Source organism: Mauremys reevesii, linkage group 10 (assembly GCF_016161935.1).
Source record: "Mauremys reevesii isolate NIE-2019 linkage group 10, ASM1616193v1, whole genome shotgun sequence".
Classification (NCBI taxonomy): domain Eukaryota; kingdom Metazoa; phylum Chordata; order Testudines; family Geoemydidae; genus Mauremys; species Mauremys reevesii.
Window position 1 is genome coordinate 19383735 of NC_052632.1, and position 27337 is coordinate 19411071.

At 38.3% G+C, this 27337-nt stretch overlaps 2 protein-coding genes and 1 long non-coding RNA gene across 12 annotated transcripts in view; 2 read left to right on the top strand and 1 right to left on the bottom strand.

Moving 5' to 3' along the window:
- FAM227B (family with sequence similarity 227 member B) overlaps positions 1 to 27337 on the top strand; it is a 203421-nt gene that overhangs the window by 59836 nt on the left and 116248 nt on the right. The window lies entirely within an intron of this gene.
- FGF7 (fibroblast growth factor 7) overlaps positions 1 to 27337 on the bottom strand; it is a 97472-nt gene that overhangs the window by 19545 nt on the left and 50590 nt on the right. The window lies entirely within an intron of this gene.
- Positions 25310 to 26594, top strand: LOC120372906. Its single transcript, XR_005585253.1, has 2 exons — positions 25310 to 25612; positions 25713 to 26594. It is a non-coding gene; the product is annotated as an uncharacterized LOC120372906 (long non-coding RNA).

Below are 27337 nucleotides of genomic sequence, written 5' to 3' on the forward strand. Positions count from 1 at the left end.
CTTCTTGAGATCTATCCATTAGCCAATTCTTAATTTATTTAGTATGTGCTTTTGTACAGTACTATTTTTAATTTAGATTATGCAGTACCAAGTCAAATGGTTTATAAAAGTCTAAATAAATGTCAACATAGTTATCTACCTTTATCAGCCAAGCTTGTACGCTCAGAAAAAAATCAAATTTGTTTGACAAGATCTATTTTCCATAAAACCCTATTTATTAGTATTAATTATGCTATTGTCCTTAAATTCTTTACTGATTGCATCCCATGTCAGCCTTTCTGTGGTTTTATCAGGATCAATTGGGTAAGCAACCTAAGAGGCTAATTGATCTATATTGATAGTTTCATTATCATGAGTGTTTTGTCAAGGAGTTCTATGTGCAGATGTTACTTTAGTATGGAAATTCAGTTGAGAGCATTTGGCACATTTGCTGTGCTTGTGGTAAATTGAGAAATAGCTTTGTTAAGAATACATATTAAGAAAGAGGCATTGTGTTGCAGTGACGATTATTCACTCCATAGTGCTGCTCCACAAAAGTAAAAAATTAAAACAAGTTTATGCAAGGCCTTCTTGGTTAAAGTAAACCAATTACATGCATTTTAATAATGTTTGCTTACCTAATTAATTCCAAGTTAAATTTCTACATGGTTTGGGAACTGGCAGTCTCCAAAAATCAACGGTGGTGCTTTTGATGACATTCTCTAGATATTCTCTTTCAGGGATTGGAGGCAGTATGTTTTGAGTTAAATGTCCTCAAATTGTGGAACTCACTTTCTCTGATGCTTTACCAGAGCCCATATTTACTACTATTCAGAGTACAATGCAAGACATCTCTTTGGTTAAGCAAATGATAGACTATGGAAGATCATAGGTTTAGTTATGATTCACTGAGGCAGTATGGGGAGGGGAACTATGGTGTCTTTTATGGTCAGTTTAAATGTATGAGATGCTCCATTTAATCTAAGGAATGCATTGGGCACTAACAATGGCAGTGGGGTATAACAATACCAGTTAATAAACAAAAGTGCACCAAAGTGGAAGTTATTCAGTTTAAAATTTCCTTATTTGACATTTTATCATCTATGGATTTCTCCACTTCTGCTTGTTTGTAATACTAAAACAGTTTAATTACAATTTCTAGATGGAACAAGTTAAGGACCAAGTGTTCTGTTGGTGTGCAACAATTGATGGATAAGATGGTTGTGAAATTTGAGCCACTCAAGACTAATCAGAAAGAAACTACTTACTAGCTAGGTGCTTTGGAGATGATACGAAGAGGATAAGGATGAAATTAAAACTGAATTTACAAAGGAAATCAAGACTAAAATTGAGAACTGAGTTGGTTGAAAATAAGATAATGTGCAAATGAGTATATTAATGAGAATCCAGGGACAAAATTAGTTAGATCCATTGATCTGGAAAGTTCTGGAAGATGCTTATCTGAGATACTGACCTTTTGGAACTTAATTATGGTTACTGCTGCCCTATAAATACCTAAGACAGACAGTTTGAAGGCTGCAGTTTGTTTTAGCTGTCCCACCAAGAGTGAAGCTCCCTAGGAATGTCTCTAGGAATGATTTGAAACTGACCCAGCAAACTGCTGAGCCTCCTTGAGAGTTGCTGAAAACTGCTCCACTCCAGTCAATTGGAGTGAAACACCCTTGTACTTTTCAGGAGGCATGCAGACTCTTGCTGGATCAGGTCCTTGAAAATAGTTTGTGATCAAAATAAGATTATAAAGGCTGCCAAGAATTTAATGACTCCAGCATTAAACTGTATCCCCTTTATTTCCCTGATGACTTGCCCCCATAAGTATCATGTAATGCATCATGCCAAGAGGCTTTTCATACAGAACTGCTTTATTCAATTGCTAACATACATCTTCCCATTTTCCAATTCCATGAGTTGAATTCTTGCTACTCTGTGTCAAACTTAAAATGACAAGACCTCTTTCAGAGTGCCAGTTGCTGAGCTTATTATGGAAAACACATCTATATTAGCCAAAAGTTGATGATAGTTTGATGGAGAAATTAAATGTTGACTAAGATAACTTGAACTCAAATATGTACTCCTTTTTCCAGTTGGCTAAGGATAGTTTTTGCTGGCCAGGTCTATGCAGCACATTTTTTCAAAGACTGAGAAAGAAGAACTTTGCATCCAGTTTCTCCTATTCCTGATGTCATAATAATCTGCACATGCTTTCAGAGTCACATATGCTTATCTTTGAGACAAAAGTAAAGTTTTAATATTTTTTACTCCCGTTAGCCCTGTAGTTCCTACACAGCTATGAAAGAGTAAGATGGATTCCATTCTTTTATTCTGCATCATCAATAGAACAGAACTTTAAATGAGTCTGTTACACCTTTACAGAACCATGTCAAAGCTAAATTGCACAGGTATCAGAAGCTTAGTACATTCATCTGAAAATCAATGAGACAAACAAAATCCTACAAGACTTTTTGACCGTTACTATTCAGAGTAATTTTAGGAAGTGTCTACCAGTAGGCCAATACTCACATAAAGCTTAATCCTCCCTCCTTTCAGTATTGAAGAGTGGGGATTTCAGTGAGACTGCTCTCATTAGTAAAGCTTTGCAGAATCTGTCCCTTTCTTGGTGAAGGAGGAATGCTTTAGAGAAAATACCCCATCTTCCTATATAACCATTTTTGGCAGATTAGTTAAATATGGTATGTGAGGCAGTCTTGTAAAATAAAAGATACTTTAAGGAAGTATTTTAGACACGGACCCATTGTGTATTAACATGAACTTATATTTTGTTAGTTTTGATTACTATATCTAATTTGCAGTTTTGCTTTGTGGCATATTGCTTGACTTTAAGTTAATATTAAGTTTAGGGCATAGCCACAGATATTATATGAGTGCTTTCTCAAATTCCTAACGTATGTATTATACCCACTTTCTACTTAGGAAAACTGAGGCACACAGTGGCTAAGCAACTTCCCTGAAGTCACAGAGTGAATCATTGGTATAGTTACCAATTGATCCAGGAAGTTCTGACTCCCATTCCCCTGCTCTAGCCACTAGGCAACTTTCCTTGAAGATGTAGGACTGTTTGGAGCACTGACACTTCCAGCCTCAATCTTTTCGGTACTTAATTTGATACCTAAACACCACATGTGTGACACTTCTCATTTAACTACACTGAAAAACCATGGTACTATTCCAGTTCAGAGAACTGTTTTGTGAATAACAGTATATGGTATCAGCCACTTTAAGAAAAATGTGTCTCTCCTGAGTATTACAGTAAATTAATGAATTTCTAATTAAACTAATTAGGAATTCTTTACTTTCACTGGTCTCCATTGTACACTTCATACAAATATTTTCTTGGTCAAACTCTTTTACAGTACTTAGTCATTTTTCTTTTTGCTGGAAACTACATTTCACTTCAATAAAACAATGCCCCTAAAGCTAAACATATGGTAATAATAAGGAATAATATTGTTATTCGGGATTAATGTTCTTCCATAAATCCCATGTCTTATACTGATTACGACATAGGATTGGGTGTGCTGGTACTCTTTTGCATTAATTATGGTGTTAATAACCTAATTAGCACTAAAACAGAATAAGAGGAAGACAGACAGAATTCAGAATCACGTTTATGAAAGTAATTGCTACCAAACAATAAGCAAATTTTAACAGTTGATAGCTAAACCTTGTACAACAAATATCATCTGAGTCTCAAGTCAAAGATATCCCTAATCTTCATCTTCTTCATTAATATTCATAGTCACAAAGAATCATCTATTTTTGATTTATTCCAAAAGTAAGCTCACAGACCCAAGGAAAGAAAAGGCTATCCCTAAATTTTAGCTTTTGATTTATTGGAAACAAAATGACTGCCTGAATGCTTTCATCCATGAAGGTTTACTTTAGAAGAACAAGTCTCCCATTGGATGTGTCTTAAGGTTTAGATTTGAGAAAAACATTCTTTGGAGTTGATTTTTTTCTATTACTTTTAGGGGAGTCTTTTTGCTTTACTCCTCTTTGGTCTTGTTCATCAAAGGTCCTTCCATAAAATTACACACCCCTTTTTCTCTAGCAGAGACCTGCTGGACTTTGGCTGCTCTTTCCAATTTTCCTTGCTCTTTTAATATATTTATAAATTTTTCTGAATACCAAATACAATAAAAAGCCTTGCAAATGCACTCTGTTCCATGCGACAAGTCCTTTCAATCAATACCTTGAGATGGTAGGTACCTTGCTCTTTTTCCAGTGCAACCTGGTCCATCTGCTAAACAGGAATAAGAGAGCACAAACGGTCTTCTATCTGTTGGTACCTGACAGGTCATTGATTGTGCAAACTCATGATGTGTTCATGTTCCAGACCTCAGATGCTTCATCACCCAGGCTCAGAAATTTTGGATTTCCTTGCAATATCACACTCGTTTTCCCCTTGGGCTGAGGCTGTGAATTCCATAGATTCCATGTTTACTTTAAAGAAACCTTTATAAATAGTTTCTTCTACTTGATAGTCTTGATAACTGAAAATGAAGAATTCTCTACAGTGATTTTTTTCAGGTGAACAGCATCTTTTGATGCCATGAGTGGCAGGAATCTGTGTGCATTGAAGAGACAGGGGAAGGAATCCAGACTGCCTTTCAGAGTAATTTTTCTCAAGTCCCAAGCTGATGAGTAAGGGATACATTTATATTGTTCCAGTATTATCTTGTCAATTCTGGCATAGGTAAGCTGATTTCTGATTCTAACATCAGAACCTCTATTTCCTCAGTCAGTCTGAAACAATTCACTTATCCAGAGAAGATCTAGACATTTTACTCAAGACCCAGTTCCCCTCCTCACTAACTCACTGAAGTTTTTCAAAACTTTGTACAGAACATCAAACTTCCTTACTATAAGAGTATGTTGTTCTTTAATGCACAGAGAAATTTTTGATCCCGTGAATAGGCCTTTACTTGATATTTTATTTACCTAATTTTCTAAGTAAGTATTCAGAGTTTTCACTAGTAAGATTTGCCTTGCAGCTAAATCTAATATATACCTTTGGATGGTCACTCTTTTTACAAACCCTAGAGTTGAATAGTTTTGTCAAATTTCTTCTTCATATCTATTCCCAGTTAAAAGTTTTTAAGGATCTAAAGTTTCTTAGCATCAGAGCCTAATCTTAAGAAAATCGCTTATTCTTTCATTCAAGTTTATTCATGAACGTACATAGTCTTTTAAAATGGTGTTCCTCTTATGTAACACCACTGAAAGGCACTAATGAGATTCAAGCCATAATTTTAAATATGCTAAATGATGACTTTATCATGGAAATTTGATTTTTACTAAAATCCCTGTTTTTCATTTCTTTACCAACGCTTATATCTCCCTACTCACTCTTCCCTCATGTAGGCCATTAATTGGATTTCAACAAATCTTTTAAAGTTTTATGGAGAGACCAAGAAACTTTTGCAGTTCTGTCAGTGCCTGCCAAAGTAGAATGTGAAAGGAATAATGATTTCTTAGAATTCCACTAATGATACTCATTTCTGGAGGTCTGAATGCTTGCTTGAGTAGAAAAATGAAATATTTTTAGTTTTATTATTAGTATTGTCACTAGAAGTCCCAGTCAGGTCCCCTTGTACTAGGCTTTTGTGCATCAACATAGAAAGACAGCTTCTGTCCTGAGAGCTTTCAGTCTGAATGCCTTTGGGGCCTGTTTTCACAAGATTCTAAAGGCAAACATAATCAGGTGGCACTTGGTCGTCAGTCCATTCTTTTTCATTCAGATTTCCTCCTGGGATACACATCTAGATAAATCTGTCCTTCACACCTTACAAATATACCGATCCCTCATCTTGCTGCATGGCTACATCTTTTCAGTTTCAAAGAATACAAGCCTATAAGTCTGCGTTGCCTTTAAGGAGGGTGCACAGCTTTTTCTTCCAGTGGGCACCCTGCATAATGGCCAGCTATTTGTGCTGACCAAGTACAAGTGGTGGCCCAGATGAGAGCGCTCTCCCATCACTTCGGGGTAGCTTTCTCTCAGTATGACTAAGCACTAGAAGGTTGGGAATAGGCAACTGAATGCTCTGACCATTCAGAGGGATACATGCGCATTCCATTGCTATCACAGGGGCCCAGCGCGGCCAGCGCGCACAGCGCGGGGAGGGGGGGGGCCTGGGGAGGGCGGGAGCGGGCCCCGTGGCCCGCCGCGGCATGCCGAGCCCGTCCACGGCGGCCGGACGGAGCTGGCCTGCTGCTCAGCGAACCCGAGCTCAACCCGAGCGGGGGGACCGCGCCGGCATGACGGGCGGCGCTCCGGCGTCCGCCCCGGCCCCCCGGACCCTGCCGCAGGCATGCGGCCGAGCGGAGCCACCAAAGCAAATGCCGCTCCCTCCATGGGGGAGCCGCGGGAAGAGGGGACCCGCCGCGGGACTGGGGAAGGGCGGCGCAGCGCTCCGCGCTGCTTGGGGCAGCCTACTTTGTAGAGCCGCCCCTGATTGCTATGCAGCCAAAGGCTGAGGTCCTGCAGCTGGTTGAGAGAATGTATAACTATAAACTGGAATTCTGGACAGCTGAGGATGGTGTAATGTTTTTTAATTTGTTGTTGCTGCCTCACATGTTTGCAGATCAAGCCATGCTCTTTCCTACCCGCATTCCATTGTGTGCAATTTGACTGCAAGAGAAGTTAAAAAAAAAAGCAGCAAAATACAGTCTGACTATAGAAAAACTGCATCTAAAAGCACACTGCAAACTGATATCACCATAGTAAAACTAGGTACATCCGTTTAATGATGGGGAGCCTCAACTGTGGTAGAGTTTTGGTACTTAGTTATATGAACTATCTAACATTTACAGAGAACTCCACTGGGTGACAGAGCCAGCTCTCCCCCTAAAATCTCCTTTAACACAAAGAGCTTTAAATACACTATCTCCTTCCCTGACAATCACTATCACTTTAGTTGGTGTTTTCTTCTAGCCAAAGCCTGGTGACCTGGTATCTTCCTCCAGCAACTTTGGTGGATAAACTCCCTTTTTCTCCAGAGTCTTATTGTGGGTCACCAAGGGGGTCTACTATACCCCTCAAATCCTGACTGGGAGGGGAATAAGAAATAGTATCACTCACGTTATAGCACAGAACCACAAACTCCTGCTGCTCTATGCAGTTTTTTCCTGACTGGCTCAAAGACAGCGCACAAACTATAACCATCCTTTCTGATAAAATGAGTCACAATGCCTTCTGCTAACTCTCCGGGCCACATGGGTTTCAGGAAACCAGACCCACTACTGCAACTATTACTCATAACAATCAAACAATTTGGCATAAAATTAAAAGTAAGTAACATGAAATTTTTCCTCAACATCTTCTGTAAGTCTCATGGCAAGAAATTTGTGAAATTTAGAGAGGATATTTCATAAAGCTGATCCAATATCACAACTTTTTTTGTAAACTTGAAGAAAAAGGTAGTTTTTGACAAAATATATTCTGATCCAAAATTTCTCCTAGGTCTAGTCTTTCATTATGATTTGTATAGCATTATTGCCAACACCAGATGTTGAAAAATCATGAATCAGGCCTTAAGAAATCATGTGATTGGCTGCAAAATCATGATATCTTTAAAATAATTAATGTTTGGGGCTTATTTGCCTTCTGTATAATTTTCTCTGAAATCACGATGGCTAGAAACTTACTTTTTTAATGAAGATGAGTCGTGTAATCACCTGACATAAGGAATCAGGGTTTTAAGAAAAACACCAAATAGCCCAAGAATTGGCAACAAATTATGTATACAACGAGAAGTAGTTAAATGAGAGTTTTAGGATGTGACCGGGATACTAGTGAGGAGCCAGCTGTGGTCGCCCAATTAGGGTGAACTGCAAAGAATGGGGCAGACAATCCCCATAAAACTGGTGGATATTCCAATACTTAGATTTACCAAGCCAGCATAAAACAGCTTCTTTATTACCTTATTGGTTATTCAAAAGTCCAAACAACACAGTTCCCTTAAAGTGATCCAGCCTCAGGCCTCCATTGAGGTACTCGCGTCAAATATGATGAAAATTTCTGTAAATCTTATTTCATCATATAAAAGAAAAGGTTCTACCAATCCGAAAGGATCGGACACATTACCTCCCAGGTTATTGAATATTCCAGATCTTACTCAAATACACACTACAGCCAATTCTTATTAACTAAACTAACATTTTGTAAAAACAAAAGCGCGAGAATATGGTTAAAAGATCAATATACATATACATGAGTTTAATTCTTAAGATTCAGATTTGTAGCAGAGATGGTGAGCTTTGTAGTTGCAAAGAGTTCTTTTAGAAATAATTCATAGGTTATAGTCCAATGTCCAAATATCATATTCAGGGCATACCAGCATAACTGGGACCTCAGTCTTGTGACTCAAACTTCCCCTGATGAAGCCTAAGCAGATATGAGATGACAGAATCAGGACCCAAGGATCTTTTATACAATTTCATGTCCTCTTTGACAAGTTGGGAGTTCCTCTGGGAACAAAAGGTAATTAGGATGACTTTGAAGGAGGTCCATCACTGGTACTTAGCTATAGAATTAACATAAGGCAATTTGCTTGTTCCTCCACCATTCACAGTATATTTGAAAGAGAGATGAATACCGAGATATCCCGTGTTTACAATTCATTTAAATGCTAAGATTTTTTTGATCTCTGAGCTATCAGAATATAGCGTAGATAGGGACTGTTGATTACATTGTCAGCACTACTCATACATATGTAAATACATGAAAACACAAACATCTCCCCACATGTCTTTTGAGGGTTGTTTATTTTACAGGATGTTTAACCCTTTCTAGCCATGCGTCACAAAGGGATGGGTGAATATCCCCACTATTTGGATGATTTTGTATTCAGGGACCCTAGTATTTGGGAAGTATTTGTAGGCCCAAAATAATCTGCCCCTCCTTGGTCCTGGGGAACAACAGCTAGCCCACATTGTCTCCGGAGCTTTTTTTCATGGAACTGGCAAAGCAGGCCTGCTTCGCGGTTTTGACTAATTTTCGGAAACCAGGTGGATGAAGTAATATTACCTCATCCACCTTCTCTCGCTAATATCCTGGGACAAACACAGCTACAACAACACTGCAAACAACAATGGAGATAATATTCAAAGAAGCAGGCAGCCTGCATAGCTTATCCATTCTGCAGTGTGGAAACCAGACAAACAAACACTTCCAGCTAAATTTTCTGCTGGCATAATTGCCAAGTTTCACACAGTTCTCTCAAATGGTTGTTTTTATTTTTAAAAATATAGTGTTTATGTAATATTGTATGTGTGTGTGTTTATATTTATAAATTAGAAAGATTAGTGTCTGATTATCTGCATTCTGTTCTTAAGAACTTCAAGTTCAGGCATATTTTATACAAGATGTAATTGCCTATACATTTATAGGCTCTTCTGGCTGGCTGCAGAGACCAAAAATCAAGAGTAATGTAAAAATGCTATGTTGCAGAGCAGAAGACACAGCCCAAGGGAGATGGGGACAAAGATGGCTCTAAACCATAAGCTGTTCTCATTTATACTGTGTCCCCCTCCCCACCACAAGGGCTGCCTGTGGCTTGCTCTGCAGCTTGCAGTAGCTGCGAATCACCATAGCATACACCATGGAGCCTGTCGTCCCACCCCTGACACACCTTCTCAGGCTCCTGGCACAATGTGCGCTGTGGCTGGTGAGGCCTGCACAGGGGGAATTCTCCCTAGGCTGCCTGCATGGCTTTTTGGCCCCTTTGCACCAGTGCTACAGTGTACAGGGGCCATTGCCAGAATCTCCTCTAGTATGTTTTTAGTAGATTTTTATCCTAGTATTATTATAAATTGTTGGCAAACATTACAAAGAATAATTGTTCCCTGTAACTGTTAAAGTGTTCATAAAATGAGTCCAAAAAGGAACAAAGTGACATTCCCATAGCTGGATATGGTAAACCCCATGTTAAATACAAATTAGAGCACTTTCTTATCAGTGAAGTTGTTTTCCCAGATATAGCTAGCGAGTTCTTTTAAAAAATAAAACAAAAAGAATAAAAAGCCAATAAACTGGAGACATAAGAGCATAGCTGGCTACAGTATTAGTTAGGAATTTAAACTTACTCTCTAGAGCATTTGGCACAGGAACAAAAGGAAGATTTCAGATCATTTCAAAGTTGGGATAGTAAAATCCTCATCTGAACAGGTTAGGATGTCTCAGAAGATACAATTTCATTCATAAACATGACATTACATGCTGTAATATTTCTTGAGTCTCAGTACTCAGTGTAAAATGTAAAGCAAGCACTACTTAGTTTATAACACATTTTAGCTAGATTTCCAAACTGAAATCTGTGATTTGCCATGAGAACAGCTGAAGCAAGACATCTCAACATATTAATTGCAGAGTCTATGAAAACACAAACAGGCAGTACATAATTCCTTGCAATGTACAAAATCCAAGTGGCTTCTTAAAAAGTAATGCTACCCCTACCACCACCACCCACGAGTGGGTGGTGATAGAAAACATCTGGCTCATTCTTTTGCCTTTGACACTATTTGGACATACATTTATATAATCTGAGTCAGTCCCTCAAATTGCTCTGGTTCTACTGATGACAAATAATTCAGATTTTGGCATAACCTGAATTAAAACAGAATATTGAATCACTGACTAACAGAAATAAGAGCTGAGAAAGACCTAGCAGATCATCTAGTCCATTTCCCATTAAACAAAGGAGGCTGTTGTCTACAATAATTTATTTGTATTGTCCAGTCTACTGTTCAAATGTCCTTAGTCCCCTTTAGGGTGACCAGATGTTCTGATTTATAGGGGCAGTCCCAATATTTGGGGCTTTTTCTTATATAAGCACCTATTACCCCCACCTCCTGTCCCATTTTTTATCTGGCCACCCTAGTCCCCTTGATCAACTATCAAAACTGTCCATAAGTTTTTCCTGATATTCAGTCTAATATTTCCTTGTCTTAACTTCATCTTGTTACTTCTAGTTACACATTTTACCAGCCTAAAAATCCCTTTTCTAGGATTAAATCCTGGCCCCAATGAAGTCAATGGGAGTTTTGCAGTCTGCAAATCATATTTAGTAGTTTTTATTTATAGAACAAATTCTCCTCCGTGCTCCAAAGCACAATCTCTCTTCGTGTGCAATTTTTTTCTAGCAGCATTTTACTAGCAGCATGTAAGTCCATATATGTAAGTAATTTTTTCTAACAGCATGTAAGTCCATAAATAATAGTACTTACATTTCTACTGTTGATTATTTTAATATCTGATATATGATACAGACCAAATAAGGAACATATCTAACCAGGACACACACTATACAATGCTATTGACTTTGTAGTAATTCAGATAAATTCATTCCATAATATTATTTCTGCAGAACATGGGCCTCATTTATTGTGAAGTTTGGATGGTGTGTGGTAAATGAGACATATACATTAACTGAACATAAAAGATAAAAGGAAATATAGCTTTTCAGCTTTATTCACTGTGCACCATCTTGGAGCAAGTAATTTTTCTAGAGGTATCATAGGCTTTAGCTGTGCTTTGGCAGTACAGTTTCACAGCAGAACTGGACAAAACAGCATCCACACCAAATGAGAGAAAGAATTTCAGTCAGTCCTCAGTTAGAGAAAGAGGTTATCAGACCTCAGTTATCATAATAACTGTAGCCAATTTTCTTCTATTTTATTTTATTTTGCTTTATTTGTTTGATTTTTACACTTGTGTCTTTGTATAATTGTATTTTCAAGATTCAAAATAAAATCTGCTTCTTCACTGGTGGTTTCAAATGTTACCAAGGAAATTAAATCAACTGTTACCCTTATGAGTCCCATGCTACAAACACTTTACACTAGCATAACTTTACTCATCTGAATAGTCCCATTGAAGTCACTGAGAATACTCGTTAGTAAAGCTACACACGTGTTTTCAGGATTAGGAACTTAGAAATTCCATAAACCATCAAATTCTGTAATTTAAATGTGTTTGTAAAGAGCACTAAACTTAGACCTGCAGCTTAAAATTTTTACTATAGTTCTATGACTTCTTATTTTTGTTGACAATGATTTTTTTCCAAAAGTGTATTATCACAGTAATATAGATGTTGGGCCTCAAGCACGGATTCCAATAGGAAGTAAGGCTGCCCATCACCTCACATCTTGCAGGATCTTGGCTTTTAAAAGTAATAATATAAATGCATTCCCCAAAGAGCATTTTCAAGTACTGCTATATTTGTACTTTAAAAGTCAGTAGTCTTTCATTTTTTGAAGAAAGATATAATAAAATATTCCCTTATTCTCTGACATTTCTGAAACCATGAAAACTTTGTCAGTCAACTGCAGGGATTTTTTTGGAGGGCTCAGGGAGAAGAGATACATCAGTGGGACCTTTGGGTGTGCAAGAAATGTAGGATCGGGCCCTTCTTGTGTTGTTTGATTACCTTCAGGCTCCTGGCCTTCAGATTGAAAACAAGACATTGAAGAGCTAGTTTGGGGGCACCTACACTTTCCTTCTGCTGTTTTCATTTATTCCGTAATCACCAAAATAGTTCTTTCTAGTTTATTATTTGTTTTACATATTTATGTACAGGTATTTGGACACACAGGACTGAATTTTCTGGGGCTATTTTTACCTGGGCTGAACAGGCAATCTTTTGCTTCTAGCCATGTTTAGTAGATGACCACCTTTTGGGATAGGTCTCAGTCCCTTTAAGAGATTACTTAAATCTCACAGTGAACACCTTGGATCCAGTTCCTCCCCTTCTCTCTCAGGCCTGGTCTACACTAGGGGGCGGGGTCAATGTAAGATACGCAACTTCAGCTATGTGAATAGCCTAGCTGAAGTTGAAGTATCTTATTTCGACTTCCTCCCGTCCTCACGGCGCGGGATCGACGGCCGTGGCTCCCCCTGTCGACTCCGCTACCGCCGCTCACTCTGGTGGAGTTCTGGAGTCGACGGGAGCGCGTTCGGGGATCGATATATTGTGTCTAGATGAGATGCGATATATCGATCCCTGATAAACCGATCACTACCCGCCGATCAGGCGGGTAGTGTAGACATACCCTCACAAAGAGAGTTAATAGGATGCTACTAACTCCATTTGAAACCAGAATTACTCGTATCCTACAGGTAGAGAGAAGGGCGCCAGAATTATAGGCTGCACATTTTACTAATGTGATCACAACTTGGGCTTGTCTTCACTAATGGGAAGAGCAACGCTGCAGCAATCAGTGGGCAGAGCGCCCTCCAGTCGACTCCGGTACTCCAGCTCCCCAAGAAGAGTAAGGTAAGTCGACTGGAGAGCGTCTCCCGTCGACGCAGTGCAGTGAAGACACCAGGGTAAGTCGACCTAAGCTATGTTGACTCCAGCTACGTTATTCACATAGCTGGAGTAGTGTAACATAGGTTGACTTACCCTGATAGTGAAGTCAATCTTGAAAATCTCTTATGGTGAATTTTGCGAAAACAACAGCAATTAGTCATAGTAAAAATGTCAGAAGTCATGGAATAATTGTAAAGTTATTGAAAAGTTATGCTTATGTTTTATATTAATCAAATTACCTATGTGAACTCAGGACCTTTAAAGTTACATTAAGTTCAGCTATAAAGTGTTTGTTTGCTTGAGTACTCAGTCACATTTCTCCTTCTTTCTTTCTTTCTTTTTAATCTAACCCCCTCAAAAACCCACAAACTTCCTGACTGTTTCATTAGCAAAGAGTGAAGATCACAATGCACTCACCTGCTATAAATCAGCAAAGGTGTATTTATTTCAATGACACTATTATGATTCACCCCAGCTGGGGATCTGGCACAGAATGTGTAAGGGGGAGACAAGGGGAAAGGCAGCTCTGACACATGCTCATCCACTCATATTGCAACAACTGCTCCTAGCTAAAATAATGTATGGCAAGCCAAAAGGAGGGAGAAGTTAGGGAGCAGCTGCTCTTTGTAGAATGCTCCCACTGAAAAGTAGCATAACATTTTTTATTAAATTACACATGAATTAATTTCTGAGCACATAAGCATCAACTTCGGCAGATCTGATGACACATGTTCCCAGCTGTCTGGAGCTTTCCTGGCTTCTCCTGGTGCCTCAGAGTTTCTTGCCACCTTTGATTTCACTGCCATAGAGCTGGAACAGAGTGAGGCTGCCATCGCATGGTGCCATCGCAAACAGATGCATCTGCCCGCCTGACTACCAAGTGTGAAGCAGATTGCCAGAGCTGCACTCTGTCTCTGCAGCTTCCTTGCCAGTACTCTGCACATTTACCCTGTCCTTCAAGCAGTGGTGTTGGAGCAGAGTATATCTTGCAAATATATTTCCCTTAGAAACATATTTAATATAAATGTTTCTTTAGCCCATCTACCAGTCCTCACAATGGGGGTTGCATTCTTTCTTGTGTCTACTGGTGAGGGGGCAGATGAAATGGGACTGAGAAGTAGTATCTATTCAACACTTTGAGCTCTTCAAATAAGATATTAGCTTCTGATATTCCGTTGCTCACAGCGGTGTTGTAAAGAAAATTGCATTGTATGTGACGTGCTCAGATACTATTCACAGATTTTAGGGCTAGAATTATATCATCTAGACTGACCTCGTGTATAACACAGGCCAGAGATGTTTACTCAGTTATCTTTGTACTGAACCCAACAACTTATGTTTCACTAAAGCCTAGCTTCCAAAAAGGCATCCTGTCTTGTTCTGGAGACATCAAGAGATGGAAAATCCACCACTCCCCATGGTAATTTGCTCCAGTGTGTCACTTTCACTGTTAAAAATGTATCTCTTATTCCTAATTTGAATTTGTCTGGTTTTATCTTCCAGACCATGGTTTTGTACTTTTCTCCACTAGGTTAAAGAGCCCTTTCATATGAGCGGCTATTTTATCCCCGGAAAGGTACTTATTCACTGTAATCAAGATGATGATGAACACTGAAGGAAAATCTATAAAATCAATGGGTGGGAGTTTTTGTGTGAGTAAGGACTGCAGAATATGGCTTTAGAGGTTGAGTTTAAAACAAAATAGTAATATCTTATGTCCTCTGTTTGCCTACCACTTCCCCTTTTCAGTTCCCTTGGTTGTTCAGCAGCAATATCTAGGAGTGAGGGTAAAGTTTCGGTGCTGTTGCCGATCAGTGCACTTAGTCTAGTGCTGTGTCGCCAGAGGAATGCTATAGCAATAGCAGTTTGTTCAACTTTTGACCTATACCTTGAGGATTAGTGAACCAGTTTGCATAAAATCATAACCAGCCTAAACCTTCTCCTAAAATTCTAAACTAAATCCTAAAGCATCATATTTTTAAAAAAATGTAAATCTCTCTATTAAAATGCTTTCCTTGTTTTGGCTAGAATTGGGAATACAGAAATACCATGAGAACCATCATGAGAAACCAGGACAAGCTAGAAATCTTGCAAGAAAATCCCACAATATTTCCAGACCAATTTCCAGATAAGAGAAGTATAGTAAATATGAATTAACTTCAGTTAAGAATGCAGATTGTTTGTTATGTAACCTGACTCAATCTCAGAACCTTTTTTGATTTACCCCAATTCCTATCATACACATTGCATGCTCATAGATTCCTTCATTTGCATACAACCACAGTCTTTCACACACAGACATTTCTTTACTCACAAATTCACCTGGCCAAATTCAACCTTGGTGTAAGTATGCCTACTTCCATTGTAATGAATAAATCTCCACCTGCTTACATCAAGGTTAACATTAGCTCATATGCTCTAACCTACATGTTCAGTCACTCACAAACACATTCTTTGCGTTCTTTGAGAGAGAATGCTTGGAAAAGACCATCACTCAAAAATGACTATGAAATTAGACGTAGTTCACAAGATCTGACCTGAATTTGCCATTTTCTCAACTTGAAGCAAAATAACAGCACCTTTACATCTCTTTGAAAATGTCAGCCTTAATTGATATTGAGTGGAATTTTCAAAAGTCCATTAGGACCAGATTTGTAAAGGTATTTAGAAACCTAAAAATGCAGATTTTGAAAATCCCACTAGGTACCTAGCTCCCAATGAGTGTTTATTTGCATCTTTAGGCACCTAAATACCTTTAAATCTGATCCTAGGGGAATTAGGAGCACAATTCAAAGGTGTATCACACATTTTCCAAGAAAACTTCCCATTAAGACAATTAAAATAAATCAAAACCATTAATAAAATCAATATGCCATAACACAGCCCTCTTAAATAAAGTGGTTTGAAATTTACTTTAAAAGAGACTATTTCCATTTCTCCACAGACTAAGGAGGGCCCTAGTACTACACATAGTACAGACTAAGGAGGATGATCATGGATGATCATGGATCATTCCATAGCCTTGAGGATGAAGCAAAAAAGATGTAGAAAGTCCTATCAACTGTGTTAGTCCTATCAATTATTAGCTCTAACAGTTCATTATCTTGGACCTCATAGCTCAAATGTAATATATCTGAATACTATGACTGTGTACTATAAAGGATCAGTTACTAATCTGTTAAGCGATTTAAACTTAATCCATGGCCACACCGGCAGCCATATAATCAGGTAGGCGGAATCCCATGTGCCCATCTCTGACAATAAATGAGCCACCGTTTTGGTAGTTTACAGTATATTGCATTGATATAGTTACAAAGGCATCAACTCTGTCACATTAGCCATTGAGATAGAAGACTGCATTCTGTTTATATTCTTTAAAAGGTAAAAACCCTCCTCTGACAACAGCTAACACTGAATAGTGTACTAAGTATTGTACACTTCAGAATGCCCCTCTCCTCTCATTTCCTCTGTATCACAACTGGCACAATTCTTGTCAAGCCTTTAGCATCTATTGATGTCATAGGTTTTAATGATCTCCACATACGTAATGCATAAGCAAACAAGTGTGTGGTGTGGTAGGGAAGGGAGGCGAGGGGTTGTACAGCCTTAATCCCACAATGGTTTTGGATATATTCTGGTATTCACTTGAGTTGCAAATGTTTCATTGCAGAAACACTTTCACATAAATATAGTTGGATTTCTGCCTGCTGAAATTATATTTTATAATGTCAAAATTTGGGGGGCCATATTTTATATGTAACCGCTAACATTTGTGTCAGAGTAGCAGCCGTGTTAGTCTGTATCCGCAAAAAAAAAACACAGGAGTACTTGTGGCACCTTAGAGACTAACAAATTTATTTCAGCATGAGCTTTCGTGAGCTAAAGCTCACTTCTTCGGATGCATAGAATGGAACACACAGACAGGAGATATTTATACATACAGAGAACATGAAAAGGTGGAAGTATGCATACCAACAGGCAGAGTCTAATCAATTGAGATGAGCTATCGTTAGCAGGAGGAAAAAAAACTTTTTGAAGTGATAATTAAGATGGCCCATAGAAGGTGTGAGGAGAACTTAACATAGGGAAATAGATTCAATTGGTGTAATGACCCAACCATTCCCAGTCTTTGTTTAAACCACAGTTAATTGTATCTAGTTTGCATATTAATTCAAGTTCAGCAGTCTCTTTGGAGTCTGTTTTTGAAGTTTTTTGTTGCAAAATTGCCACCTTCAAGTCTGTCACTGAGTGGTTAGAGAGGCTGAAGTGTTCTCCCACTGGTTTTGAATGTTATGATTCCTGATGTCAGATTTGTGTCCATTTATTCTTTGAGACTGTCCGTTTGGCCAATGTACATGGCAGAGGGGCATTGCTGGCACATGATGGCATATATCACGTTGGTAGATGTGCAGGTGTGATGGTGTGTCTGATGTGATTAGGTCCTGTGATGGTATCACTTGAATGGATATGTGGACAGAGCTGGCATCGGGCTTTATTGCAAGGATAGGTTCCTGGGTTAGTGTTTATGTTGTATGGTGTGCGGTTGCTGGTGAGTATTTGCTTCAGGTTGGGAGGCTGTCTATAAGCGAGGACTGGCCTGTCTCCCAAGATCTGTGAGAGTGAGGGATCATCTTTAAGGATAGGTTGTAAATCTTTGATGATGCGCTGGAGAGGTTTTAGTTGGGGGCTGTAGGTAATGGCTAGTGGTGTTCTGTTATTTTCTTTTTTAGGCCTGTCCTGTAGTAGGTGGCTTCTGGGTACTCTTCTGGCTCTGTCAATCTGTTTTTTCACTTCAGCAGGTGGGTATTGTAGATTTAAGAATGCTTGATAGAGATCTTGTAGGTGTTTATCTCTGTCCGAGGGATTGGAGCAAATACGGTTGTATCTTAGAGCTTGGCTGTAGACAATGGATCGTGTGGTGTGTCCGGGATGGAAGCTGGAGGCATGTAAGTAAGTATAGCGGTCAGTGGGACAGACTCCAAAGAGAGACTGCTGAACTTGAATTAATATGCAAACTAGATACAATTAACTGTGGTTTAAACAAAGACTGGGAATGGTTGGGTCATTACACCAATTGAATCTATTTCCCTATGTTAAGTTCTCCTCACACCTTCTATGGGCCATCTTAATTATCACTTCTAAAAGTTTTTTTCCTCCTGCTAACGATAGCTCATCTCAATTGATTAGACTCTGCCTGTTGGTATGCATACTTCCACCTTTTCATGTTCTCTGTATGTATAAATATCTCCTGTCTGTGTGTTCCATTCTATGCATCCGAAGAAGTGAGCTTTAGCTCACGAAAGCTCATGCTGAAATAAATTTGTTAGTCTCTAAGGTGCCACAAGTACTCCTAACATTTGTGTGTAATTTTGCATGGCTGTATTTTTTATATTCAGAAATTCAGACTTGTACACACAAACTCCATTTGCATCCAAAGTAAATGTTTTATTATTGTTATTATTATTGGCATTACAGTAGCATTCAAGAGTTTCAATCAAAGATTTTTGGAATTAAGCCTACAAAAGGTACACATACAGTACAACCTTAGAGTTACAAACACCTCAGGTATGGAGGTTGTTTGTAACTCTGAAATGTGTGTTTACAACTGGACATTGACTTAAGACAGCTTTGAGAAATTACCATACAGAAGAAATATGCTGCTTTCCCTTTATTGTTTTAGTAGTTTACATTTAAGACAGTACTGTACCGCACTTGGATATTTATTTATTTTGTCTCTGCTGTTACCTGATTGAATACTTCTGGTTCCAAATGAGGTGTGTGGTTGCCTGGCCAGTTCCTAACTCTGGTGTTTGTAACTCTGAGGTTCTACTGTCTATTGGTTATATTTTAGTGTGTTGGACCTTAAGGACCAAATCCTGGGCCTACTGAAATCACTTCAATTTAAGTGGGATTAGAACTTGGCCCATAAAGAGAAAATCCTCTTCCAAGTGCTCAGATCTGGGAAGTGAGAAGGTAATGGGATAAGAAATTATTTTCCCAAGAGCATAAGCTAATACTGGAGATACTCTGTAGAGGCATTAATATGCCCTTTTTTAGAGTGAATGGAGTGGTAATATGGCCTGGAGAATATACATATTGTAAACCCTCCAACCCAATCCGTATTCCTCTCTTTTCCTGCCCCTGCTCACTCACTGCACACTGGATGCTCAGCCCCTCCGCACCAGACCCTGAGTCCCATTTCTGTTTTTCACAAAGGGCTCTCACATCCCTAGAGCAGGTCTGTGATGCACTGTATGTTTATCTGGACCTATGTTTTAAGCATAATCAGCTGATGTAAGTTCGAGAGTTCCATTAAAGCCTGAAGATCTGGCCCATAGTTTTCTTTCACAAGACCAAAAGTAAACTGGTCATACAAAACAAGTCACTCACTCATGTGACAAGAATCCTGAGAAAAAGATTAATCTTTACACAACAAAAAAAGTTTACAGCCATTATACATGGGAACTATTGTGTCTCAGTGCACCCAAATGCTACTACGAGCACTATACAAATGTCTGTAGCAATAATAATAATAATAATAATAGCCATATTAGTGATGCAAATGTATGAAGCTTGCTCTAGTTTTAAAATGTTAGAGGGTAAAAACTTTTTCATTAAAGACTATACAGAGAGTAGGCATGCATCTGACGAAGTGAGTATTCACCCATGAAAGCTTATGCTCCAATACGTCTGTTAGTTTATAAGGTGTCACGGGACTCTGTCGCTTTTTACAGAGAGTATAACAGCGATAGCAACATTGTTGTTGGAGACATGGATAAGTTGCAGAGAAATAATTCTCATTTGAAAGAGAATCAAAAGGAGATTGGCAAAGGAAACTCCCTTTTCCTTAGATCCAATGTACATTTAATCAGGTTAGGGAATGACATTTAAACTGGGGAGGAATGGACTTGCAGCACCCTAGAGTTTTCACGCACATGCCTTGGGTGAAATCCTGGTCCCACTGAAATAAATGGCAAACTCCCTTTCACTTCAGTGAGGCCAGGATTTCACCCATCTTTTCCTTGATGAAGGTGAGTTCTCAGGATTAAAGAACTTTTCCACTAGTCTGTAACTTTACTCCTCCACAGCTGTGTAATATATCATTACTTTAAAAAATAAAACCACTTAGAGTATTACAGATACTCAGGCTCATTATAGTTGTATCAGGAGGCCATTTTTGGTATGAGGATTTAGTATTAAAATTTTGAATATTATACTGAAATAAGAGAGGATGCTGTACTTCTGGAATAATTACATCTTTGTACAGCTAATAACAATTCTTTATAGTTGTCCAAATATGATGAATGCTAAGAGTTAAACATTTTTATATATGGAATCTGCTTCTTCTTCTGCATACCTCGGAGAAATAAATACAGTTATGGACTCTCTCTGTGGGTGTACAATTCAGATTTATTTTGTTTAACATCAAGAATAGTCATGAGGTAAAAATCTTTTCTGCTGAGAAACAGGTCAAAGTAAACCTGACTGCATATTGTATATGGTACATATCAAATACTCCATCCTAAACAGAGTATTCCTCAACATTGCACTCAGATAAGAATGTGATGGGTGTCTTAAAAATACTTGGTGCAGAAGATCAGATAGATACAGTCAATATAAATAGGTATATGTTAACACAAGAGAGGTTATATTTATTGGGCTAACTGTGAATATAGTAAATTATATATTCCCATAAACTATTGATGACTCATATTTGATAAGAGCTAAAGGTACAATGAGGGAATCAGTAATCACAATAACTACAGAAATTAAATAATATATCAGCATCTGATATTTTATTTAGCTGATATGGAGATTTGTACTTAAAAAGAAGTACTTTAACAAGTAACAACTTTAAGTATTGTAGTGCTGTGATGTATCATGTCACCCTCAACTCAAGAAAAAAAACCACAGCATTGGAGTCATTTAAAATAAAAAGCTATTTATGTTTATTGTTTATTTCTTGGATTTGGTTCACATAGTGTCCTCTGAAATGCTGACATGTCTGTACTGTTTGCTTTCTTTCGTTCTTTTCAAATTCTGTTTGACGTCATTTCACAAAATTAACATTACTTATTTGCACATCTGGGCCAGACTCTGTTTCCATTTGTACTGATTGGAGTTTGGTATTAGCATTTGAGGGCAGAGGATCAAGCCTTCTTTTGAGAGTTGAATCAGGTACTGTGGGCTGGTAGAGCCCTGCAGGCTATCCTTAAAGGGTTTGGGACCATATTTTAAATTATTACCACTAATCATCATCATCTTTGGTAGCTTTCTCTCTCCCCCCGCCCATACATATCTTTTAACTTAATCTAAAGTCAAACTGAAATTAATTTAAGATGTATTTAATTCTTTTCTGAATTTCTCTCATCTTTCAGGTAAATGTTGAAACCATGTGTTGATTATCCTCAAATCCTATCTTAAAATCTTGGAAGAAAACCCTGTCCTTTCTAGTAAAACTATTACTTTTATTTAGCTAGTCTGTTAGCTCTTAAATTAACATATTAAAAATTTAAAATGCACCCACACTCTTTGGTATGTTATACAAACATTTGTCTGATGACTGAACATAAAAGCATTTATCTAGTCACTTACTCTAAATGGGTGTAATGTTGCATAAGTAAATTTACATGACTGAAATTCTGAGAATAAAGAAGTTACAAATTACTTTGGATCCACTATAAATCCTATTGGAATTAGATTGTTATCTAACACATGGATTAGAAGAATACATAATAAGAAAACTGTGCAAACAACCCTTATTGTTACATAATAGCTATTTACAGATTTTCCTTCTACGATCATTGTACTGTAACTAGAGTTTCTGCCACTTGATGTTCATTATAATTCACAGATACCCTCTGCTTAGTATTATAATAGTGAAGCATTCAGTGGATCATTTATTAAGAATGTTCATGTTAGACAAAGTCACCCATTGTGTATTAAATGCACTTGCTGTAGTATCAGATTCATATTTTTAAATACAGAGTGACAACTTTTGGCCTACGTAAGTCAAACAAACTATCACTAGTATTGTTTCATGCTCTGTTAGAAGCATGAAACAATATCAGTGATAGTTTGAGATGCTGTTGAGCAGTGATTTCAATTCTCTGGCTCCTTTGTGCCACTCCAACAGCACAAAGGGGCTAGAATCTGTCCAGGTGTCCCCAGCAGTGGAGCCAACTCAAGCAGGCATGCGGCTGGCATTGCTGACTCCTGCATTACCTCTCTGAAGCCACTAGCACAGAGGGCATATCAAGGTGTTGTCTGCTGTCCGCAGCTGGCAGATGGCCTTTTGAGGATGAAAGCAAGCATAGAATCAGCTGCATGATCGGGAGCTGAAGCTTGCATTCCCACTTTGCCCCGCTGAGGAGAAGCTGGGCTCAACTGAGAATATGGGCCTGTAACTGCATTGTGAAAATAACAGACTTAAAATATTAAATATTTGGATAACCATATGAATGTTGTATTGATCTTCAGAATGAGATCACTAATGCATCATTTCACAATTCATGATCTCCAACTCTTCAGTAATTACAGTGTCCAATTATGTGAAGGTAACAGTATTGTATGTTGTCCTATATCCAAGGCTCAAAGTTCATGTAGTTGTTCGGGAAAATTATGCTTTTCCTGTGTAATTTGTGCAAAAAGGGTAATTGTTAATTCCTCTGATATGTAGACAGGGTTACCCCTAAACTGAAAGGGGATATAGTTAGCAAAAGTGAGCCAATAATATAAATTCATGAATAAAAAACTGTTTTTGTTGTTGAAATATCAGGCATGCAGTTTAATCTAGCCCCTAGGAAAATCTGTTTTGTGTAATTTATGGAGACAATATGATCAGAGACTTGAGTTCTATTGCTTATCTCATATTGCAGACTGTGTAAACTTGGGCAACTCACTTAGGCACTTTAAAAAATATTATCCTAAGTGATTTAGGAGCAAAGTATAAGTCTCATTGACTTGCAGTTAAGCTTAGATAGTAAATCACTTTTGAATATGGATTTATGCTCCTATGTCCTTAGGAGCATAAAGGTGCTCATGAAAATGCACCCCTTAATACCTTAGGTGCTTTTGAAAATGCACCCCTTAATACCTCCATACCTCAAAATTATAAAAAAATTAAAAAAATTAAAAAGGGGGAGGGGAAATGAGAGCTGGGAATGATACTTATTCATATTTGTAAAATGCTTGGAGATCTAATCCTGAAACGTTCTATTCATGTTTATTAAAATTTTGCCAACATTAGGGGGTCAGATTGTCCCAGAGATAAAGTGTTTTTGAACAATTTCTCCAATGTGTCAGGAGAAGATATGCCTTTCTTCCAGTTCACAAGGTTATTTTCTACTTTAATTTTCTAGCCAATGGGTCTACTCATGCTTAAGTACTTTCGCTGGATCAGGTCCACACTGTTCACAGGTGATTACTAGATCAAGCCTTCCCCCCCATCATAAAATCCCTAGATAATTCTAGGATTGGTGAATGTAGTGCCAATGTTACCTTTTATGTTTAAACCAGCAACCTAGCCGTTATGTACATTTCCTGGTTTTCCCCTGTTCCTTTAGAATCTGGATGGAAGTGTAAATTTAGAAACTGTCATATTAAGTAGTTCATACTATACCCCCAAAATATAACAGAACAATACAATAGATTTATTCAAATCAAAGACAAAACAATCATTGAGTGCAAAATTTGTTAATTTACATAGTTTCCTTAATTCCTAGAAAGATGTGGTAATTATCAAATCTTTTTGCAATTGCCATTATACTCTCTCTAAACTGATGGCTACAACCAATATATTTCTCAAGTCACATAGAGAAACAGCCAAAAAAAGAAGGTATGTCAGCTTGAGTCAAATATGTGCAATCAAGTAGTTTGTGCATTAGTGTATTAATTTGGACATTCAGGTGTCTACACTTTAATTTCAGAATGTAATTGCTATGTTGATATATTTACTAGATGGATGAATTGACCACTTTGGAACAGTATTCTTGTAATCATCTATTTTGACATACGTCTTTAGAAAAAAAATTAAATTTTTTCCCTTTCTCAAATGTCTAGATATAGTACTTCATATTTTGACATATGAAGATGAGAAAAGTGTGAGTATATTGTGTGACAGGAATAAGAACAAACCTGCTAACAATTTCAGATCTTGTGAGTCTTTTAATGGCTTTCTGACATACTGGTTAAGAAACTCTTCTAGCTTGTTTTTCTGTTCTCTCTTTGGATCTAATGCCATTTATGGAAAAGAGGGGACTGACTGGCTCATTGCCTAAAACAGAGTAGGCAGGTTTATACACAGAATTTTTGTCATTATATTTGTGGCTTTCCCAAGAAATTTAATATTGAGTATGAAAATATTATTATTAGTTAGTAAATGTCAGCAAGATGTATCAAATACAATACAAACCTGTTCTGACTGATCACAATTTACTAAAGTAAACAAAATGTCTCCAAGCCAAATTATGTGAAGACAGATGGAGATACTTTGTGGAAGAAAAGTTGGAAAGTTATTATTTACTAGGAAAAACAATGCAGAGAGCCAACCATCCATTACAAATCATTGAGAACAGAGTCAAATTTATTACATTTTATTCACAGCTTTTTGCTTTCAATTCTCAAGGTGTCTTCTAGATTATTTAAATTGCTTAGTGCAATTTTAGGAAGACACTAATGCTGTAAGTGCAGCAGCCATTATATGGCATGCTTGGCAATAGCTTGGATTTATTAGACATTACAACCTATTTTTGTGTGTGTTATTTTTGGGGGTGGGGGAAGGTAAGTGAGGGAGGAAATTTTGGCCAGCATTACTCTTTTCAGGATCCTTAATTTCTATTAGGACTGCTATTTTAAAAAAAAGGCTTCATTTAAAAGGATGGCTTGCCCCTTTAAGGGCCAGAAGGCCTTGGGCCAGTCAGCCCTGTTGAACTGTTCAGTTAGCTTTACCCTGCTACACCTGTGCAGGGTGTGGGACTTAAAAGGAGGAAGAGGAAGGTGGTAGGAAATTCTAGGGACATGCTGCTAGAGGCTTGAGGAAAGAGCTGGCATGTGTGTTCTGTAGCTAGTGCAGAGGTGGCAGGTAAAGAGGAGAAAAAGCCCAAAGGATTAACAATTTAGGGGGAAGTTAGCCTCCAGAGGAGCAAGTTGTGGCAGGCAAGTGTCTGTAGAGCCTGAGTAGCAGTGAACTGCCTGAAAAGGGTTACTTGAAAATTTAGAGACTGAGCCTGAGTGGGGCAGAGTCTCCTGGCTGGGGCAGAGAGAAGATAGGCTACCTCCAGTATGAGGTAAGAAACCAGGTTTGAGCTAGGAACTGGCTAAGCCGAGACCTGCTGGAGGGCCTTGGTAAGAGAACCAACCTAATCTGGATGGTTGTGTTGATTACAGCACAGGCGCTACCAGTGAGACAGCCTATGGGGAAGTCTGCTTATGAAGAAGAGGACTGAAGCTGAGGATTTTGTCCTTTTTGACCCCAGAAGGAGTTGAATATTTTAAAGTAGCTTGGCTGAAGATTGTTGTGGGGAAACTGACAAGAGCATTGTCATGCTGGGTCTTGCTGCAAAGGAGTATGCCAAGAGGGTGTCTTGTAATACTTTGTCTCAGTGGAGGAAATCTTTTTGTAACCAGCTAGTTTGGGAGCAGCTCTATGAAGTTGCACCAAGCTTGGTGGTTTGTTTGTGGGGGGGGTTGTGGGTGGTTTTTTTTGTTTGTTTGTTTTTTGGTAGCTAATCATAAAATACTTGTATGAACGGGACCCATTTACTTTATCATAGATCTACTCAATCTGTTGCCAAAGGTTGTTTCAGTGGTCAGTGAACTAAGTATCAGAAGTATCCAAAGGGGTTAAATTCATTTCAGCTATGAAGTCCAAGCAATCACAGATTCATGGTCCTTCCTCATTATCCTATTCCTCACCAAACTATTAGGCCACTATGAAGACCCCACCTGCAGCCCTGCTGACTGAAGCTGCATTTCTGAAATGCTACTCTTTAGCACTGGTGGCAGCCCTTGTATGGGAAGCCTAAATGTTGTGGAGAGTTTTGCATTTGACTTTCTCAACAGACTGAATTGTGCCTTTGCTCATAAGGTGTTCCTCAGAAGCAAACCACTCTGCTAGAAAACCTAGCCAATGGATAATACATAGTAACAAACATTATTTGCCAAAGTACACACAGCTGCTGCCTCTACATCAATCTAAGCCCCATCAATAAACCATAGAGATTCAACCACTCAAAATTGGCCTGAAGTGAGTTTTCTCTATATATCATCTAGTGTGCTGTGTGTCAATTGCTGGGTGGTTCTGTGAATAGTGCAAGCAAATGTGAGGGGAGGAAGCAAGCATGGGGTTGGAGTCACTTCTGCTAGCCAAGTTACAAGTCAATACTATCAGCGTCATGTTCGCTGTGTGGGGTTCAGTTTTCATACTCGCCCTCCTTCAGAGGGTGCAGTTTTTGTTTTTGCCAGGTCTTTGGGGCAGAAGCTGCAGTAGGGATGCCTCCTTTGGCTATCCTGCCTGCCTCTTCTCTTAAGCCAGTATCGCCCTCTTTTGCCATCTTATCACCCTGTGGATCAGCTAATAAGCCTGTGTAGTGGCTTATTCTGTTGGATGCCCATGTAAAACAGAGAAACACTTAACCTAATATGTCAGATATTACCTCTGAGTTTGTTGACCATGCGAAGGAAACACACACAAACTTAGGTATTATACCAGCTTTAAAGATTATTGTAACACAATAGTTAGGGATCAAAGGTAGTGCTGATTTTTCCACACAACTGATATGCACATAAAAGTCCTACATTTGCCCATTCATCATTTATAACTGCAAACTCAAGGAGGCAATTTAGGGCTCAATGATCCTATTTTCCATGAGCAGCTGTAGGCTTTTACAAGCACTAGAGATGCATATGTAAATTTGGCTAGTGTAACATTTGAAAATTTGTTCCTAGGATTTCAATCCTAGATAATAAATTACATAATTTCCCTCTAACAAATTCCCAGTAATCAGTGGTTT